This window comes from Cricetulus griseus, chromosome 2 (genome assembly GCF_003668045.3).
Source record: "Cricetulus griseus strain 17A/GY chromosome 2, alternate assembly CriGri-PICRH-1.0, whole genome shotgun sequence".
Lineage (NCBI taxonomy): Eukaryota > Metazoa > Chordata > Mammalia > Rodentia > Cricetidae > Cricetulus > Cricetulus griseus.
Window position 1 is genome coordinate 20,227,088 of NC_048595.1, and position 20,657 is coordinate 20,247,744.

Consider the following 20,657-nt stretch of genomic DNA (forward strand, 5'->3'; position numbering starts at 1 on the left):
GAACTAAGGACTGGTGCTCAGAGGTCACGCCAAATGTCCTAAGAGGCCTGGAGCCCCAACAGAGGTTCCACCTGCAGCTAGTGGGTCATTATTTTGAGGGAGGGAACCCTTTCTTCTCAACCTACAGTCCTGGTGCTGTCTCCTGCTGGGCCAGTCTATACCAGTTCAAGTTGGTCAAAGGTGTAACCTAGCACTTCAACCCTATTTATTCCAGATTATTCTGGCTCATGACTCCTGGACCCTAGTCCCAAAGAAAAGGCTGCCTTCTAAACCCATCCTGTCCTCTTAGCTGGTTGCCACATGTGGGTTCTGGGCATTGAGAACATTGTCAGTCTGGGTGGGGGATGATGGTCAGTGTAAATACACAGGGGATACTTAAGTCTGACTATAAAAGAAAAGACAAAGTATCTTAGTAGTTTTATAATGATTATATGTTGAGACAATCCTGTCTTTGATATACTGAGTTAGATAAGATACACTATTAAGTGGATTTTGCTGCTTTTTCCTTTGTTGAATGTATTAGGAGCCACAGTCTGGTGGCACACGCCTGTAATTGCAGAATGGGGCAGTCTAAGAAAGGGTCTTGAGTTTGAGATGAAGCAAGCTTGGGGCTACATAGTGAGTTCCAAGCCTCCTTTGCCACACAGACACCTTGGCCTTTTTCCCCTTTTTTTTGTGTGTTTTGTTTTGTTTTTTCGAGACAGAGTTTCTCTGTGGCTTTGGAGGCTTCCTGGAACTAGCTCTTGTAGACCAGGCTGGTCTCGAACTCACAGAGATCCGCCTGCCTCTGCCTCCTGAGTGCTGGGATTAAAGGCGTGCACCACCACCCTCAACTCCTCAACCCCCACTCAGACACCTTGTCTTTTTTAAAAAAAAGTGGGTATTAGGCTAGGCATGGTGGCACATGCCTTTAAATCCTAACACCAGGAAGGTAGAGACGGGAGATCTCTGTGAGTTCCAGACCACCCAGAGCTGTGTAGTAAGACCCTGTCTCAAAAAAGTGAAGCAGGTATTAGAGAAATCTTAATTACATACATTACTTCTATTGTGCTTTATTACAACATGCTGCTCCAGATCAGACGGTGCTCTGGCTTACAACCAAAACTCTGCCAACTCCAGATCAATATCTGTGCCTGTCGCTCACCCCACTTCCCCATATCCAGACCACACAGCCTTACACATGGGTCCAAATCTCAACGCCCCATACTCCCCCACCCCAGCTTTCTGTGAATTTAGGCAACGTCGGAGATTTTTGTTATTTTTTGTTTTGTTTTTGAGACAGGGTTTTCTCTGTGTAGCCCTAGCTGTCTGTTCTTGGTTGTCCTGGAACAAACTCTCTGTAGACCAGGCTGGCCTCCAACTCACAGAGATCCTCCTGTTCGACCTGTCTCTGCCTCCCTAGTGCTGGGATTAAAGGTGTGTGCCACCATGCCTAGCAAATCCTGAGATCTTTTAACTGTTTTCAGCCACCATCTAGTTGTCACTCTTTATGACATAACTGTATTCTGTAGCCCAGGCTGGCCTCCAACTCAGCATCCTCCGGCCTTGACTTTCCTGGTGCTGGGATGTGCTCACACTTGACTCTAGTCCTTTTTTATTTTTTATTTATTTATTTATTTTTGGTGATTTGAGATAGGGTTTCTCTGTGCAGCTTTGGAGCCTTTCCTGGCACTCTCTGGAGACCATGCTGGCCTAGAATTCATGGAGATCTACCTGTGTCTGCCTCTGCCTCCCAAGTGCTGGGATTAAAGGTGTGTGACACCACTGCCTGGCGGCTCTAGTCCATTTTATACTCACCAATTCCAAATGGTTAGATCACATTCTAAGTCAACCTGCCTAATACACCAAACTTATTTGCCTAGAGATCACTAATATACTTTAGAATCTGTATACCCCTCAGAAAGAATAAGGCTTTTCACCAGGAGTCATCAGATTCCAGCCTGTTGTCTATTTCATCACTGAAGATTGACTGGAACACAGTCAAGTCGTCTGTTTATGCATTCTCTAAGACTACTTTCAAGGCATCACAACAGAGAATGAAAGGCCTGCAAAAAGATCTAGACAACCAAGTTCAGTTTCTCATACATCTAGATTTCAGCCTAAGCCAGTGGCCTCATCTCATCTCTGTCACTTCTTGCTTCTAGATGGAACCTGATGAGAACCTAACATGGGTCCCAGGCAGCTGGGGTTCCAGATTCTACTGTAATCTCATCAGATGGACCCCAGGCCTCTTCTCTGGAATGGAAAGACTCTCCATTTCGGCATTCCCCTGGAGAGTTCAAGGCCCACTGGCCCTTCTCTGTGGCCTTGGGACAGGGAGGAAGGGTAGATTCCAGTGACAACCCTGGAAGCTGTGTCAAAGGGTCAGAGATAAGTCCTTCTCTGCCAGGCACTGAACATAATCAGGTCATGAAGTTAGAATAGCCTACGCACCACCCTTTTCGGGCAGACTCCAGAGCAGGTCCATTAGTGGTAGGATCCTATAAGGCGGATTCTGGAAGCCAGGCCAGGGAACTCTAGATGAAATCCTCATTCTCCGCCCTCACCTTGGATCACCTGATGCCTCGCACACCTCAGGGCTAAGCAGGCCCTTTTTCCTATCTCCAGCTCTGACTTCTTCATGGCTTTCTTTAAAAATCCTCTCAGGTCTGTGTCCGTCCCTCTCTCCTTGGCCTTAGAATGCTGGGCTGGCCTTAAGGTGCCAGCTGACAAACTCAGCCTTTCCAGCTGTGACTTTAAGCCAGTCACTCAGCTTCTTTAGGCCTCCTCAGTTTCCTCATCTATAAAACAGAATAAACACAATGGTATCCATGTCTATGGTTGTTGTGCTGCTTTTATCAAAACGGCAAGATAGAACCTAGAACCTTCATGCAGTACCTGGTCCAGAGTGAGCATTAGTGCTAGGTGCTGTTGGTACTTACACTGACCCTCCAGTTTTTTTGTTTGTTTTGCTTTGAGACAGGGTTTCTCTGTGTAACAGCCCTGGCTATCCCCTGGAACTCATTCTCTACACCAGACTGGCCTCAAACTCACAGAGATCCTCCTGCCTCTGCCTCTGAGTGCTGGGATTAAAGGCTTGTGCCCAACTGACCAAATCATTGTTTTATTTATCCGGAGATAAGACCCTAGCTCTGTCATGTTCTCAGAATGGATCCTTAGCCCCAAAAGTTAAAAATCTAAACGAGAAAACAGAGGTACACAGAAGAAAAGAAGTGAGTAGCACTGGGAAGGAGCCAAGGCCAGTGTCCAAGAGCATCAAACCGCAGGTCTCATTCCTTCTACCAATCTGTTTGACTTGCCTGACCTCATCACTCCTCACGTGATCAATTTCCTCTGTGGGCTTCCCACCCCATCACCTTCAAGGAACCTCCTCTACCTCATTCCAGATGTCTTACTCAGATCCCATCATCAAGGCCAGTGTCCCCAGGTTGACATTCGATGGCCTTCACAGCCAGCTGAGCCCTGCTGGTCACCCTTCCCTCTCATCTGGTCAGTAGGCTAATTTCTTCCTTTCCAACTGTCTGAATACCACCCACAGGGTCACTCAGTTCAGGACAGACAGACCCTGCCCTGCTGGCCTGTCACCCAGTGCCTCAGGCCTAGCCGGTTGCCCCTGCTCTGCCTCTGGGGTTAGACCTAGGTCCAGCCACTCTCAGCTCACCCTGAGCAGACTAGGCTGAGGCGTACTGACCACACTGCTGGCTCCAGGAAGTAGGCCACTGTCCTAACTATGCAGCTTGGCTCCAAGTCTGGATACTGGCTTACTTTAGATTTCACTTGTCCTTTCCACTCACTCTCATTCTGTCCCCTTGCCACAGGAACTCTCAGGGAGTCAAGGGCACAGCACTACCCTAAAAGGCAGGACTAATTCTGTAAGTCTGCCTTTTCCCTTTGAGCCAGTGTCCCCATCTGTGGATGGGGACAGCAATATCTGCACTTCACATGATCTTCATAAAGGCTAAGTTGTAAACTGTGTGTGTGTGTGTGTGTGTGTGTGTGTGTGTCTGTAGATGTCTTCTACTAAAATTTGCAAACATTTCAAATAGTCACCACAGCCTCTATCTGTAGGTTTATTTCAAATTCTCACCCATGTCAAGAGTGGTGCTGTTTACCTGGACTTCTGGGTACTCAGAAGTCTGAGTTGGGAGGGGGACCAGAAGTTCACTGCAGCCTGGCCAACACAGTGAGACCCTTCAGTGAGACCCTTGTTTCAAAAAACAAAAAAACCTATATCCAGGGCAGCCTTGCAATCTTGTACTCTCTAAGCCCTGCCCTGATCCATTTTCCTACTTGGTACTTCTAATAACCATCTAAGAAACCACACACACACACACACACACACACACACACACACATTCTCATTTATTTCGGAGCAAGATTGCACTGTGATTGCATTGTAGCTCAGATTGTACTTGAACTCATGCTCTTACCTTAGCCTTTCTAGGACTGCAGACATATGCCACCATGCCTAGCCAGCTAGTAAACCATACATTCTACCTGGCTTTGTGTGAATAATTTTACTTTGTGTAAATTCGCTTGGGAGTAGAGTTTTTGTTTTTGTCATTTTTTTTTTTAATACATCCATTCTGTTCACTGCTTTGTGTCCTAGAACAGTCTAGCACTAAATGTGCATCGTTAGGTGAGGGGTGGATGCACGAGTCACATCTGGACCATGTTCTAGGCACTGTATTGCTCACTCATCATCTCATCCTTGGGTCAGGTGCTTAAACCCAGTGGGGAGGAAGCAGCTTGGTTAGGCTGTGACTCCAGTGTCTACCCTGTTAATGACTGTGCTATTTCCTTTCCTGTGATTAGCTAAGCCTCTTACTGTCACCCATCACATGCCTCCCAGCTCTTCTTCACTGGGCCACTTCCTTCCATTTCTAAGTAAGCTGCCCTGCTCATTCCTGCCTTGGGGCCGGTGTTCTGGGCCCTCCTGTCTTTCAACTTACCTATCTTTCAAAACCCACTTGTCATGGGAACAGTCCTGCAAGATTCTACTTTTCTTTACCTGAAGCAGGTCCAATTTTGAGGCTAGCCTGGACTACACAAGTCACTCTGTCTCTTTCCCTACTCCCCCTTTTCTCTGTGTTTCAGCATGAGCATACCTGTGCTCTCGTGTGCACACACATAGGCACATGGACACACAGGCCTTCCCTCTTCTGTCCCTGTCCCTCTCCGGGCTGGGGCTTCCTCCTTCATCTGTTGGATCAACCCCACCCCCACCCCAGTCCCCAACTAGTTTGAATCTTTTTTATTATGAAATGTAGCCCCACCAGGTGGTGGTAGCCGCGGCTGCAGCAGCGCACGCCTTTAGTCCCAGCACTTGGGAGGCAGAAGCAGGCAGATCTCTGTGAGTTTAAGGCCAGCCTGGTCTACAGATTGAGTTCCAAGAAAGTCAGGACTGTTTCACAGAGAAACCCTGTCTCAAAAAAAAAAAAAAAAAAAAAAGAGAAAGAAAGAAAGAAATATAGCCCCAAAACCAAAATGGTGGTACACACCTTTAATCAAAGCACTTGGGAGGCAGAGACAAGCAGGTTTCTGTGAGTTCAAGGCCAGCATGGTCTACATAGTGAATTCCAGGACAGCCAGGGCCATGTAGAAAGACTTGTCCCAAAGAAAGAGAAGGAAGGAAAGGAGGAAGGAAGGAAGGAAAGAAGGAAGGAAGGAAGGAAGGAAGGATAGCCCCCCACCCCTACTATCTAGCATTCTTTTTCCTGTGTGTGTGTGTGTGTGTGTGTGAGAGAGAGAGAGAGAGAGAGAGAGAGAGACAGAGAGAGAGAGAGAGAGAGAGAGAGAGAGAGAGAGAGAATGTGTTTCTGATTAACTGTGTTTCTTGGGGATGTCACTGTACCTCTCGGAACCCATTTCCTACCTGCACGATGAGGAGAATACATGCTCTGCCTTCTGAGCACAGTGGCTGACACTAAGCGCTCAGTGAATACCAGCCCACATTATGACATTTTATTGTGTTGCTCATCTCCATCCGAAGAGCCTCAGCCTGCTCAATTCTTCCTTTCTGAACAGCCCCCTACACACAGTTCTTTCCAGATATGATGGAAAGAAGACAGCTAAAATGTTCAGTCCCTTACTATCTGTAGTGGTTGGAAACTTGTCTGGTACCCAGCAGGCTCTCTGTGTTACTCATTAAATTAACTAAAGCCTCACCATACCCTATAGGGTGGGGAGAGCTACTATTACGTCCATTTTACTGACAATCAAGGCCAGGCACCATGAGTAGGATTTAAAGATTATGTTTTTATTTCTGTGTGTGATATGTGTGGATGCCTTTAGAGGTCAGAGGTGGCATTAGATCCCCTGGATCTGGTGTCACAGATGACTGTGAGCTGCCCAGCATGGGGACTGTGAACTGAACTTGGGTCCTCTAGAAGTGGAACAAGTGCTCTTGCTCTTAACCCTTGAGCTCTCTCTCTAGCCACATGAATGTGATTTAAAACCAGGCTGTCTGACTCCAACATTGGGTCTGCCACAACCCCCTTGCTATTCCCTCCTACTGTGCTCTGGGGTGGGACTCTCCGGAGTTGGACCTGAACATGGCCAACCTATGTGCTTTGAAGTTCAAACCCTTTGTATTTGACCTCACTGGGCCCAATAAAAGCCTAAAACATCAGTGCTGTAGTCACTTCCTCTTGACAAATGAGGAAACTGAGGCTCAAAGAGGAGCCAAGTAACACAGGATCCAAATCCAAACTCTCAACTACATCATGGCATTTGAGATTTTTTTTTTCTCTTAAGGTGTGACACAACCCTTGAGAACCATTCACACTTATCAACTTAATTCCTCCAGTAGGTCCAGCTTTCTACAGCCAAACAATTCTCTCATGTCCCCTTCCAGCAGCAACGACTGCAGCAGTGGGGCCAGGTCCACAAAGTATCCCTAGCCAGGGACACCTGCTGCTATCTATACCTGTATTGTGTGTCACCCCCACACATACTCGCCCTACCTTGATTTGTAGGCTCGCTCTGCCCTTTCAAATATTTGAGTTGGTGAAGAATCTGCCTTTTAACCTAGACAGGAGGCTTTCCAAAGATACCTTTTCTCAGATGAGTTCAGGGCTCCTATCCCCTAACTTAAAGTACCAGGGGTTGGGGGTGGTGGTGGTGGACATAACATGAGATTTTTGATTATAGCATCCCAAGTTCAAAAGTACTGGCTTTGAAGGACCTTGGGCAAGACTTGTAGCTCTCTAAGCCCTGCTTCTGTGATACAGGAGCCCCATTATCTAGGAGATAAGTAAACAAGACTTGCCCAGGTGAATGCCTAAGACTGTCAAACACCAACCCCTACAGATACTATGTTTTCAAGTTTAGTTTATCAATTACTCACCCTAAGAGATTAGTAACAATATAGTGGAATGCTTACAATATAATAACTGTAACAAAGTACTTAAAACTTATAGATTGTTTATTTCTGGAATCTTCTGGTTAATAGTTTTAGATTCCAACTGACCACAATTAACTGAAGGAAGTAAAAGCAAGGGGCTAGAGAGATGGCTCATTGGTAAAGAGCCCTGGCTGCTCTTCCAGAGGACCCAGGTTCAATTCCCAGCACACACATAGCAGCTCACAACTGTCTGTAACTCCAGTTCCAGAGGATCCAACAGTCTTACACAGACACAGCCTCTTACTCCAGCACTTGGGAGGCAGAGGTAGGTGGATCTCTGTGAGTCCAAGGCCAGCCTGGTCTATAGAGTGAGTTCCAGAACAGTCAGAGCTACACAGAGACACCCTATCTTGAAAACAATCCCCCCCACACACACACACACACAAAAAGAGGAATAAAACAGACCATGGTTGGCAGTGTACAAAACAAGGACAGCAGACGTGATGGCTGTTACTTATAAAATGCTAAGGGTGTGGGAGGAGCTTAGAGGAACAGTGTGTGCTCAGTGTGCATGAGGCTCTGGGTTCAAGTCTCAGCATCAGAAAAAAAAAGGACTTAATGGAACTAGGAGGGCTCCACCCTGCTATGGTCGGCCACTGAGCAGCTCAGTTCCAAACAGCCAAGTGAAGAGCTCCGGTGACAGAAACCTTAGCCTTGGGGGAGCCACTGTGACTGGGACCTACTCCCTAACTCCACATCCTCCCAAGCTAGAGGACCCCATTTTCTGGCCTCATCAGACATCTGGCCTAATCCACTTTAATCTCTGAGATTTCTCCAACTGTTAACTCTTTCCACCCAAGACAGTTTACTAACTGAATCCAATCCATTCTTCCCTTAGTTGCTGTGTGACCTTAGGCAAGTCACAGCCTCTCAGAGGCCTCACCTTCTTCATACTGACCAGTGGGTAACCCTGTCCCCTACCAGAGATAACTGAGGTCATATCTATGGGTGTGTCACAGGTGTTCCATCATGCTGGTGACTTAGAAGCCTGACCAACAAGCGTGTCATCCATGCATGGCAGACAGCTGTCAGTAAAAATTGACATCCTCCTGCCTCAAAAGTTCTCCAACAGCCTTGAAATACTATCCAAAGCAAGTTCCCTCTCACAACCCCAGAACACTGAAACAGGCAGGGGCTCAAGTCAGGCTTTCAAAGACCCAACCATTACCATCAAAAGCCTGAAGCTAATCTGGGAGAGAAATGGGGGGGGGGGGTGTTCCTTGGGGAAGAAGCAGGGGCTGTGGAGGAAACCCTGTGTTGGAAAGGCAAAGGGATAGAGCTGCTCCCCAGAGCTCTCCTCTTCTCCCACAGCCAACCCGGCATCACCTGGCCAGGCCTTCTACCCCTCTGAAAAGCAAGAGGAACTAGTGGCAGCAAAGTAGAATAAGAGATTAACTCTGTTAATTAATTAAAATAAACAGCAAATTAAATACAGCAAAATTAAAATAGCACAGGAAATTAATTCTCTACCAGCCCCACCTCACAGGTGAGACACTTAAAGGGCCCCTCACAGCCTGGATCCCAGGGCAGCTGAGAGGGGATGTCAGGCAGATCACTTGCCTCCCATTACAACCCCTGGCCATCCTAGAGATCATGACAGAACACATCTCCCTGAAGGCATTCACATAGCTGATACCCCAATTGGCCTCCTGGCTCTTACCCCTGAGGACTCCATGAACTGTATTCCTGAACCTTGCTCCTCCGTCGATGGGAGGAAGGGCCCCGACACAGCCCAGGTCAGAGATTAGACACTGTGTCCTCCTGGGCACAAGGCCCATATCCACTGCCACACAAGTTAGGGCAGGACGGAAGAGGGCCATAGGCCCTCTCTTTCCTTCTAGGGCTTGGAGTCAGACTTTTGAAAGACCTTTGTCTTCAGTGCTGGGCTCTGGCCTCTCTTCAGGGTGCCTAAAGCCCCACTCTGTAGACCCTCATTTCATTTTCTCAGTGCTCCCAGGAAGAAAGCACTACTGAGGCCCAGACTCCCGGCCAAAGATGTTCACTCCAGGTGGCTCACCCAACCCTCATACGATGCCAGAGTCTCCTCCCACAGAAAATAACAGCTCATTTCACAGATGAGGAAACTGAGGCCAGGACAAGCATGTGGTGGGGCCCGAAGCTGAATCTCAATGGCCACATTTCATGTTACCATCCAACATTTAGAGTTTGGGTGAAACCCAGCTCTACACTGACCCCGCTCCCCCAGAACCCCAGGCGACAACTCCATCACCTTGTGGCCTACCCAACAGTGGGTGAAGGACACCAGCTTCCTAGTTCCTGCCCTCCAGCTGCTGATGGACTACCCAGATTCTACAGTCTACCCCTAGCTCCACAGTCCAGGTCAGGGTCCTGGCACTTGCCTCCTTTAAGCAATCGGGATGTCCCACCTCCACCCCTGCCAGAGCACTCTCCGCTGTCTGCCTAATAATGCTGTGTACCAGTGCCTGGCATGGTACCCAACACTCAGTAGGTGCTGACTGGATCTCATCTGACTGTTGTCCTCCACCGTGTCCAGCCGATACCAGACTGCTTCCTGGCGAGCGACACACCCAGCACCACCTGCACTGTCCCGTTTTCACATGGTGGCCCTTGCTCATAGAAGCCTCACGGCTCTGGACCTGGAACCACACCAGTCCTTTCCCGTACCTGAATCTCCCCTTCTATGCTGCATGCTTCTAGGTAAGACCACAGTCTGTACCACTCAAACCTCCCCGATAAGCCACCTGGGACCCCAGAAGGCTGAGGCAGAACAGCAAGTTTCTGGGCTACACAATGAGTTCTGGGGCTACCCTGAACTACAGGGTGAGAGCTTGTCGCAAAACAACAAGGCCAAGTGTGGTGCCTCACACAGAGTGGGAGGAGCTCTGTGAGCTCCAGGCCAGCCAGGACCGGCCAGCCAGGACCCCGCAGTGAGACCCTGTCTCAAAACAAACCCAAACTTTTCCAACTACTTGTTTCCATTCTAATCTAATGCAGATTCTGATGCTAAAGACTTCCTGTGTCAAGGCTAGAGAGATGGCTCAGCAGTTAAGAGCATTGGCTGCTCTTCAAAAGAGCCTAGGTTCAATTCCCAGCACCCACATGACGGCTCACAACTGTCTGTAACTCCAGTTCTGGGGTATCTGACACCTTCACACCAGTGTTCATAAAATAAAAGTTAAATAAGTTTTTGTTTTTTTTTTTTTTTTTTAAGACTTCCTGTTTCTTCCCGTGGTTCACTGGACAAAACTCACCTCCTTGAGCAGGGCAACCATTCTGTACCACCTGGCTTCTGCCCTCTTCGAAGCTCTCCTCTGCTCTTTGAACTGTACTACATTCTCTCAGCACATCAAATTTTGATTGCCTTCAGGCTTTGTACATGCTGTTCCCTCTGGCTAGAACACCCTTCCCACCGTGTTCCTATTATGACTTCATACATATACCGATCATGGCTTACCTTCCAATCTAGTAGAAAAAGAGAAGCAACAAATGGCCAGGTTGGTCACAAAACTTGGAATGAGAAAAGAGCCTGTGCCTGTCTTTGTTATCAGTCTCCCTGGGGCTTCACCCATAAACAATGCTCCTGCGATGTGTGTTAAGGCAATGAATGCTCTATATACACTTGTTGACTAGACAGGAAAAAAAAAAAAAGAACACAAGGTCACATATGCAGGGCTGGAGGTGGAGGAGAGACTGAGGCTAGGAAGGCCAAGGACATAAGGAAGAGCAGTGACAAATGCCACGAGGGCCCGACCTGCAGCACAGCTCCACTCCTGGCAGCTGGAGTGTTTGTGAGAGGCGGTGCACGCGTGCATGTGTGAGAGGTGAGGAGCGATGTGTGTTGCATTTGTGAATTAACCTGTGTGTGAGAATGCAAGGAAACGGGGGTGTGTGTGTGTGTGTGTGTGTGTGTGTGTGTGTGTGTGTGTGTGTGTGTGTGTGACACGACGATGACTCTTTGCAAGAAAGCCATGAAGACTGTGGGTCTGCATAGGCGTCTGAGGAGGAAAACTATGTATGTGCGCGGACTCACGCACGCGCACACAGACACACACACAGGATACTGTCTATACCTGACTAAAGTTGCACATGTCTACTAGAAGGAAGGATGACTGGAAAGATGGGGGGGGGCACATGACTGAGGGGATGTGACTGTGATCGGGATTGTTGTAAGATAATTGCACAGGGGAAGATGGTGTCCCTGTGAGCGTGACCAACATAGAAGTTAAGAGGTGTCAGGGCTCTGCTCAGTGTGTGGCTGGGGTGGCCTCTGCCACAGGTCTGGTGCCAGAGGTGGGGGCCAAGGGTTAATGCTCGTGGAGCAGAAGACTCCTCAGAGCCTCTAAGGCATCAGATCACTATGTTCCCAAGCAGGGAGACTGAGAAGGAGGCCCAGATGTGCGTGTACCTCCACATCTGTCCACAGCAAAACCTCTGGGCATTTATCTGTCTTTGTCTATGTCCGGGTGTGCACGCCTGTGCTTGTGTAAGCTCTGCCAGCCGTGTGTCTGCACTTGTCTTTGTCTGTATGTATCTAGGGCCTTTGTCTGAGAGTGTGGCTGTTGGTCTATGCCTGTCTGGGTGGCAGTGTCTGGTTTTGTGTGTCTAAGTTCATCTGTGTCTATGGGGTACCGTGTGTCCTTGACTCTGCATGTTGAAGGGGTAGATGCAAGAGACTCTAGGACTGCTTGTCTGCATCTGCAGACCCGGGTGGCCGCATTCTGGCAGACACACTATTTTGAAGCTGTGGGTCTGAAGCTTTAGAATATCTGAGTATGTGCTATGAGTGTGTCACTGTGTAAGCCATGCTATGCACTGTAGCACAGCAGTGCTTATCTGTGTTTGTGACACTGTGGATGTGTGTGTCTCTCTACCTCTGCATGTGTGTGTCTGTGTGTGTGTTGGGTGTGAGGGGTTTGTCACAGACTGGTGAGCAAGTTAATCTCAGACTCCGTGACACGTGGAATAAAATCACGCTCCCATAATAGGATCATTCGTCTTCCTGTCCAAGGAGAGAACCAACTCTTCACCCTCCACCCTGGGGGAGCCAGTGGGGCCAGGGCCAGACTCCAGCCCCCACTCAGGCCCCTTCTGGCCCTTGGCACCTCTAACCCTCCTCTGCTGCAACAGGCTCATTCGGCCTCCAGAGTGCCCTGGTGCCCACTGTGGACTGGGCAGGACTCCAGGACATGTGACTGGGCCTTAGAGGCCTGTCCTGGGCCCCCAGCCCCACCCACTGCCAAAGAGGGCTCTGCCCCAGATGGGGGGGGTGCAGGAAGGAATCTTTGAGTCCCTCCTCCTCCCGGAGGGGAGGGATGAGCTGCAGGCCCAGCCGGGATTTTCCATCTCTCAGCAACAAGATTCCTGGTGAGCAGGCTGCGGGGTTTGGCAGGGCGCCTGCTGGAGACCCGCCCTCACCCGCCAGGACGCCTGAGTCCCCAAGGCCCAGCAGCAACGGGTTCCCTGGGGAGCTGGGAGGGCCCCAGCACTCCAGCCTACAGTTGCCTGGGCCTGTGGGAAAGCCAGACCCCCTGCCTTCCAACCAAAGATGGCTCCCCAGCCCCAACCCCCCCAAGCAAACCACCACCCTTCCTCTGGCCTCCTTGAAGCCTGCTTTCCCAGGCCAGCTACCAAGCACCGCCCTAGCCTGACCTCAGCACACACCCTGCCTTGGGTACTAAGGCTCACCTCCAGGCCTCTTGGAGGGGGGATTCTCAGGCCAAGACTGTGTATTAGTCTTGCATCTGTGAAATCCTTTTGGTCTTGGCTCTCCTTCTGGACTGAACTGAGCAGCCCTAGCTGGGGAAACTGAGGGAATGAAGCCCTCTACCCTACCCATCACAAGCCCTCTCTGCCCACCTATCCAGAGGCCTCTTAGCTCTGCCCATCGGTGCTGCTGCACCCCCGCTCTTTCCCAAGAGTGAAATGTCAGAGTGGGGAGAGAATGGGCAGGTGGGCTCTCTCAACCTCCAGCAACATGGGGTAAGCAGCTGGAAAGCTGGTTTGGTGAGAGATTAAGGTTGAAGAGGAACCAGGACTCCAAGATTTATGAGCCTCATCCTTCTCCCTCAAATTCCCCTCCAAGTCCCCCAGTCCCAGCCTGGTCCCTCCAGGGTTATGCTGTGGCCCCAGGCCAATGTCAAGGCCCCAACCCATCCATCAGCTGTTGCCAGGGAGTTTCCGCCCCAGCGGGTACCAAAGGGAGGGGCTTAACTGACACTAGGGATTCAGATAGATGGGAGGGGGCATGGCCCTAAAGAGTCAGCCAACAACCCTGCACCCTCCCAAGAGCTGGGGGGCTCAAAACCTCCAGGGAAGAAACAAGCCTGCAGGGTGGGGCCCAAGGGGAGGCGCCTCCCAGCCCCATCACCATTCCAAGCCCCACCCTTTCAACAGGCCCAAAGACCTGGGATCCAGAGAGGCCCTACAGCTCACCAGGGTGTGTGACCTTGGGTGGCTTCTACTCTCTCTGGGCCCCACCACACTCTACAGGAAGTGGCTCTGATAGACCAGGTATTCTCCATTCAGCTCAGCCTCTTCAACCCTAAACCCTGCTCTCTCCAGCGCAAGGGAGTCAACAGAAACTGGGCCACAAGGGGTGAGGTGGCCTAGGCAACTAACTGAAAGAGACTGAAGTCACCCAAGTCAGGGCTAACCACCTGTGATTATTCTCCTCCTATATCCATTTTGTGGATCTGTGAAACCAAGATTCTGAGAGAGTCAGTCAGGACAAGTTACAGGGACCTCAATTAAAGTACGGGGTGGACCACGGCTGTGTGAATTCCCATATCTTCTCCGTCTCAGACTTTGCATCTGTAAAATGGGTCGTAGCCCTCATAGAGTTGTTGAGTCCAGCCGAGTCAATGCAGGCAAACAGCTTGGCATAGTGCCTGATACACAGTGGCTGCTCTCCTAACTGCTTTACACTATATTAACATAAATCCACTGTCCAGAGGGACTCAGATGTGGCTGGAGGATGAAACCAACCTCCTTGAGCCAGGTTGGGACCCCCAGAGCCTCAGACCAGGAGGCCCAGCCAAATTTCCTGGAAGCCCCCCAGCTGTCTTCCCTATTCGTTAAAAGCCTCTCATTAGTGAGCCCGGGCACCTGCCCCTCCATGCGTAATAAGCCTCATTAGTATCTTAGCCCCAAGCTCTGAGCCTAGTGACTATATGTGTGCACACGCATGAAGGTGGGGGGCCACAACAGGCCACCAGCCAGGAGACAGCACTCTCGCCAACCACACCCCCTGCCTGTCATCCACAGAACCCGTCACCACCAAGCTCGTCACCTGCCTGCCTCACACCCGCACCACCTGTCACCCACCCAGCCTGTCACCCACCCAGCCCATCACCTGCACCACCTGTCACCCACCCTGCCTGTCACTGAAGCCGCCTGACAGGCATCTGGGTGGGGGACAGGAGATGGGAAGAGAAGCCCACAGAGGTGTAGAGCTGGGGGCCCCAGAGACCCTGTGGGACCCCCACTTCTGCTCGGCATCCTGCAGTATCGCCATGGCAACCTCTCAGCCGCAACCACTTTCCCAAACATCCCCCGCCTGCCCCCCCCCCCCCAGGCCCTGCTCTTAGCTGAGCTGAGGCTGAGAACAGCCTGAGTGACAGCAGAATGGGGCAGGAAGGAGGGGGTTCATCAGCGGGCTGGCCTTGACCATCCTTTCTGCCCTTGGACTCGGTTACTCCATCTGCAAAATGGAGGGGCCAGAAAGGTGAGGCCTTAGGAGAGCAGGCCAGCCTTCTCCGGCCCGGATTGGCTGAGCTGGCTGCCAGTTAGCCTGTGAAAGCGAGGAGGTGGGACAAAAGGACGGGGGTTTCTGGGCTCTTCCATACTCCTCTGCTAAGGTCCCAGTCCAGAGTGGCTAGGCCTCTGACTCAGGCTCACACAGCAGGAAAGAGGCAGGGTGGAAGGGAGAGGGGCTCTGCCACAGGTCTGCTAGCTAGAAGTACCACACTGTGTGACCCAAGGTGACTGGGGGCAGGCTTGGCCCCCACCACTGAGCTGCATTATTTATGAAACTCCGAGGTGGGAGCTGAGCAGCAGCTGTGACACTGGCCCTCTGGGGGCGCATGCTAGGTGGGAGGGAACACAAGGTGGTTCCTCGGGAAAGGGCTTGGAGTCCCTGGTTCCCTTCAGGGCTGGCTGGGGCAGGGTTCAGAGGGGCAACAGCCTATCCTCCCTTCCAACCTCGCCCCCCCCCATTCCTCTCCACTCCTCCAGGCAGGCAGCGATAGGATTACTTCTGCATGACTGCCCGCTCCACAGGGTTCCGAGACCCTCCTGCCTGCAGCAATCTTTAAAATTCCTCCAGCCCAACCTCTCTCCCTTTCTCCCTGCAGTGAGTGCTCTGGAGTCTACCGCAGTGTACCTACTGCACTACCGCCACCACCGGCACCACTACCAAGCAAGCAGGGACCCAGGTCCCTTGTGCCCAAGGACAAAGATGAGCCCATCCTCGCGATGCAGTCCCTCATCCCTCAGAGCCTCTCACCTCTGGTGCTGACCCAATCCCACAGACCACAGTTGCAGCTGGGGTACCAACTCGGATGGATGGGCACCATGTACAAACACACCTGGTGGCATTTGGAGTGCCTGCCCGTGTCTGGTGTGCCAGAACCTGGCTGCTCCAGTCAGCTATGACTGCCTTCCCTATCTCACCAATCCCTGCTCCCACCAGGGTGGGCAGACAGCTTGGTCAAGCTAGTGCCTGTGGGCTCCCAAGGGCACAAAGACAAGAGATGTATCCTCTGAATTTCTTTAAGGGCCTAATGTAGCCTGCAACCTAGGACTGGCTAACCTGGGACCTAGGCAATGTTTTGGGGACCCCCTCCCACAGCAATATAACTGTCCCCTCTTTTAGTACTCCTGGGTCGGGGAAGCCCCCTATGAGCCTTCTCTCAGCAAGAGATACCAGGGACCCTCAGGATAGAAGTGAGTTGGGGGACTGTAATACTCCCCCCAGTCTCTGCATCCCTAAAGCAGACAGGAAGGAGCAGCTCGGGCTCTAAATCACTCCCCTCATGCTGCCCTCTGAGGTGGAGTCTGTGCATCTGTAATTAGGGGGTGGAACAGATGGTGGAGATTCCGTTTAAAATCATGCATCTAGTAAAGGAACTGACTCCCAGGAAGGCCAAGCCCCACAGCCTAGATCTGTGGAGGTTCATCAAGCCAGCACCCTCCCCATCCCTTTCCCAAATCCCTGTCCCTCTCAGGTATGGGGGGGGTTGTCTGGCAGGTTGGGGTGTGGGAGTCACCTCCCCTACCCCCAACGTGCATGCCAGAGCCCAGGCACAGCTAGGTACTCAAAGAGTTCTTGGCTGAGAGTTCAGGGTGACCAGGTGCCAAGTGGCTCTGCCTATTCCCAAAAGGGGCTCAACGCCCACCCCCCGGCTTAGGCCAGAGTGTCCACAGCCCAGGATCTGGGGGGGGGCAGCTTTGAACCAGATGTCCACCCTCACTGTCCAAGAATGAAAGGCCTGGGGCAGTGAGGGGTGGAGATGGCTCCCCAGGCAGAGGAGGCTCTGGGAAGTGGAGGAGGCTTGGGCAGTAGACAGAGAGCAATGCGTGTGAAAAGGAGAGGCTGTCTGGGGGTAAGGAGCTGAGTGGGGGAGGGTGTGCTGGAATGTGTGGCTGGTGGGAGTGAGGGCTGCACAAGAAATGAGGCTGAGGCGGGGTGTGTGACAGGGTGTCATGGGGTGCCGGGGAAGCTGAAAAGCTACATGTGAGCTTAAAGGGGCGAATGGGTCAGGGCGGTGACTAGGCAAGGCTGTGCATGTTATAGACAAGCTGAGTGTGTTTGGAGAAAGGTGTAGGAGTGTCCTTGTGCCTTTCCAGGGTTGAGCCTAGAATCAGAGCTGGCTAGGTCTGGGGAGCTGCTAGGGCTCAGGCAGGGTTGCCTATGGAACCTATGAGGAGTGTGAATGCATGCACACGCATGCCGGGGCGGTATCGAAGCTATGAGGACCTTTGGAGGAAGGTATGCTAGAGGAAGCTTTGTGTGTGAGTTTGAGATAAAGGTGGAAATAGCCTAGATTGTGTGTGTGTGTGTGTGTGTGTGTGTGTGCGTGCAAGTGCACACATGTGCACACGCGTGTTTGGGTAGGGGCTTATTTGAAAAGGTGTCGGTGCAGGCTGCCAGGCTCTAGCTGGGGGTAAATAAATGCTTGTGTGAGGTGTGAGATGCTGGCCGTGAAATCTATGCATGGGAAGGTATGAGGGCTGTAAGCAGGTCTGGGGGGTATCTGGTGAGGTGTTGGGTTTGGAGAAGGCCCTGATGTGCTTGGGAATGTGGTAGAAGCTGTGTGTGTGTGTGTGTGTGTGTGTGTGTGTGTGTGTGTGTGTGTGTGTGTGTGTTGGAGTGTCTAGGGTTAAGTGCTGGGACTGCACTGCGTTTGGAAGGATGGACAGGTTACAGTGACTTTAATTGGGAATGGGTGTGGAGGTGCTGGAACTGAAGAGAGTGTGGCAGGAACTACTGTATTAGGATAGGGAGGCTGCACCTGGGGAAGTGCCAGAGGCCTGAGAACTACGTCCTGGGAGGGCAAGTATGGGTCCTTGATGTCAGAGATGCTAGGGTTACAAAGCACATGTGTGAGAGGGCATCAGGATTATAACTAGGGCTCCCGGTGTTTAGGGAGGTGTTACAGTTTACACTTGTAGCGGTGTTGGTATCAGGTGGTTGTATGTAGAAGTGTTGGGGTTGTGTATTTGTAGGTATGTTTAGCAATTATTTGGAGTTGCTGAAGCCACGAGCATACTTGGGGCACATATACATACTGGAGGAGTTAGGGGCTTGGAGACCTGACGGAGGGGGTGGGGGGAGCTATATGGTGAGACGAAGGGATAGACCTCTGGGAAGATGAAATGCAGTCCTAGCCTTTGCTCAGTGGTCCACCTGGGGACTGCCCCCCTAGAAGCCCTCTGCTGTGGGGTACATGGACTGGGACCACACCGTTGAGACAGGCAGGTTCATCTGTCTCCAGTTGTGCCTGGGCCCCAGGAGCAGAGCTACCTCCTCTGTCCCTCGGGAGCAACAGTGACTCTCAACCCACCCACCTGCCTTCAGATGGTCCAAGCAGAAGCTTCCATGAAGCTGCCTGGAGGGCGTCACTGTGTTTGAAGAGGCACTGGCTGGGGGTGGGGAGAACTACACAGAAACAGTCCTCACGGAGGCTCCTTTGAAAACCACTGCCGCCAGGCAAGAAGCAGGAGGACAGGGGCAGGCATGTCTGTCCTTGGGCTGTCTGTGTGGGTCAGTCCCCAGCTGCAAGGCCCCTGGTAGCCCTAGTCATGTTTTTATGCTGATGGCCCCTATTTAGGCAGCAGCAAGGCCTTGAAAAACACCCATCCAAGCCAGGACAACAGCCAGCACAGCCTGGTACCTGCAGCTATGCTTACCTATGCACACCCGCAAAGTTCAGACAAACACCCACAAGCTTCCACATACAATGTGCACCACTGCACCCTTATACAGGCCTCAGGCCCTGAACACACACACCATCTAGCTACTCATCTGTAAAACCCAGTATTGTCTCACACACCATCTTGTCAAGGCAACCTAAAGTCAAGGTTTCTTTCTTTTTTCTTCTGGTAATACCAGAGACTGAACCTGAGGTCTTTCTTGTATATGTTTGGAAAATGCACCATCACTGTGCTATAGTCTCAGCCCTCTTTATACACCCTTATCTTTACACACACACACACACACACACACACACACGCACGCACGCAAGCACGCGCACACACGCACGCACACACACACGCACGCACGCACACACACGCGCACGCACGCACACACGCACGCACACACACACGCACACACTCACACACACACGCACACACACGCACACACACTCCCTCTCTCTTTCTCCCTTTGTCTCTGTTACATACCCCATCTCACATACTTCACGATAGATTCGTGCGTGTTCGTGCGTGTTCGTGTCTGTTTACACACACACCCTTACCACTTCTCAGGTAGCCTTTTCCCACTATCCAATCCTCCACAGCACCTTTGTGTCCAGGCCTTGCCTTGCCTTCCTTGGAGAGCTTGTACCCATTGAGGAGATCCTCTATCAGCTGGGTCAGAACCGGGGCCCTCTCTGCTCAGGTATGACTCTCAATGTATGATGTCAGAGTTCGAACTTGTGACAACACATCTGAGACTTCACAGTAGGCCTGTGTGTCACCACCTAGATAGCTAAGGAAGCACAAGCATGTTATCTGTTACATGTAAGAAACCTAACGGAGGATCTAGAGACATGGCTCAGCGGTTAAGAGAACTGGCTGCTCTTCTGGAGGACCTGGGTTCAATTCCAAGCACCCACATAGCAGCTCACAACTGCCTGTCATCCCAGGATCCAGCACCCTCACACAGACATACACATCAATAAAATAAAAATAAATAAATGAATAAAAAGCTGGAAGGGAGGGGAAGGGGAAAGGAGGGAGGGAAGGGAGGAGGGAATAAAGCACCAGGTTACAAAATGTGTATGTACAGGTGGGAGTCAAGGGGACATTTACACAGAGGAACCACCCTCCAGCCAGTGGGGAGCATAAAGAGACCTTTCCTGAGATGAGCAAGCCAAACCTTTCTATGCTGGAGTAGGGACCAGGAGAGCCCTCTCAGCAACCCCCCTTCCAACAGAAAAACAGAGAAGAAGGGGCTCTGAAAGGCCTTGCTCTCCCTCTCCCTCTCTCTCCCTGACCTCTTTTAGCAGCTGGAAACTGAGCCGGGGGTGGAAGGAATGGAGACTTGGCTGGCTGGCCTGGGGGTTTGGGGAGGGACCAGGCAGAAAACACCTTCCAGATTCTCATCAAATTCCTGTTTGTGGTTTGTAGCCTCCAGTCAGTCAGTCTCTCAGTGTGTGTCGTCCCCCGTCCCCGCCCCCCCTCCGGGTTTCCCCCTTTCTTTATCTCTTCCTGTTTCTCAGTCTCTCCCCATCTTTCTCTTCACTTACACTGTGTCTCCTCAGTCTTTCCATTTTTCTGACTCCACTCTCTGCCAGCACCTCTGTCTGTCCGTCTCTCCCTGTCCCAGTCCATCTGTCCATCTCTCTCAGTCTGTCTGTGCGTGGGTGTCTCTGTCCATCTGTTCTACCACCCATCTGTCTGTACTAGTCCTTCTAAAGGTACCCCCACTCTCCTCTTAACCTCCTCTAGGTCAGCAAAGGCCTCTCCTGCCTCAGGTCGGGGAAGGGAGGTGGTCAAGACCTGCAGCTTCTGGCTTCAATAGCATCTGGGAGACTCTGGGAGTTGAGGC

General features: G+C 51.3%; 1 protein-coding gene across 8 annotated transcripts in view; it reads right to left on the minus strand.

Annotated features, from left to right (window-relative positions):
- The window catches only part of Ahdc1 (AT-hook DNA binding motif containing 1), a 66,364-nt gene that overhangs the window by 39,756 nt on the left and 5,951 nt on the right, over positions 1–20,657 (minus strand). The gene's annotated exons all lie outside the window — the stretch shown is intronic.